This window comes from Sphaeroforma arctica, assembly GCF_001186125.1.
Source record: "Sphaeroforma arctica JP610 unplaced genomic scaffold supercont1.974, whole genome shotgun sequence".
In the NCBI taxonomy this organism is placed as follows: Eukaryota; class Ichthyosporea; order Ichthyophonida; genus Sphaeroforma; species Sphaeroforma arctica.
In genome coordinates, this window is record NW_014039584.1 from 1,223 (window position 1) to 2,100 (window position 878).

Here is an 878-nt window from a genome sequence, read left to right on the forward strand (position 1 = left end):
TTTCAAACAATTCAAAAGTAGATCTCTAGTAGAGTACAATACGTACGGAAGGCCCAAAAATCAACCCCGTTTATAAATATAAAATATAAAATTGCCACCCGGTGTTTTATACCGATGACTAAACAGAAACGCCATCCACACCGCGGGCAAATGAGCTTATTTTCTCATATGAGAATATAATCAAATATTTACAAATTTGTCATCATTTTCTCTCTCTTGTGTGTGTGTACCGAACCCAGAGTTGCACCCACGGCCCCTCGGGCGTAGAACGTGTGAAATGTGAATATACGACGTAAATAAACACTACAGAAATAAATCAAGTACAACAGTAATATTCAAATATTAGTTAGGCATATTCCCTCATACCTATCGTCAGCAGATCAATGTATAGAAGCATATTTATTGTATGCACCTAGTCTTAACCATTGTCTCATACGGATGCCTTTCAGTATCTGAAGGGGAGTCACATAAACCTTTCACGATATTTGAAAGTTCTGATAGCGTTTATAGTGATCTATTACAATTCAGTGCTAATAGATCATCATTGTTTACTATACCAACTAGTAATTTGTCAGCCATTGAAGATCTGTTTCTGTAGGTATGTACACAATTTTAAATATGAAATAACTTCTTGGCTACTGTTTTTCAGGAAAAGTACAGCCCTTGCGTCTTGACGCAATGAGTCTGATATATGTATAGGGTTCACATCCGACCATAGAAGGAATTATGAATTAACTACAGCAGAACTATTTCGATATGAATGATTCCATATATATATATGTGTGTGTGTGTATATATATATATATGTATGTGTGTGTGTGTATATATATATATATGTATGTGTGTGTATATATATATATATGTGTGTGTGTGTATGT

At 34.4% G+C, this 878-nt stretch overlaps 1 protein-coding gene across 1 annotated transcript in view; it reads left to right on the forward strand.

Annotated features, from left to right (window-relative positions):
• The first annotated feature begins 328 nt into the window (after window positions 1–328).
• SARC_09509 (hypothetical protein) overlaps window positions 329–878 on the forward strand; it is a 6,107-nt gene continuing 5,557 nt past the window's right edge. Inside the window, exon 1 of the mRNA XM_014296471.1 lies at window positions 329–598. The gene's annotated coding sequence lies outside the window, so the exon portion shown is untranslated. The remainder of the gene's footprint in view (window positions 599–878) is intronic.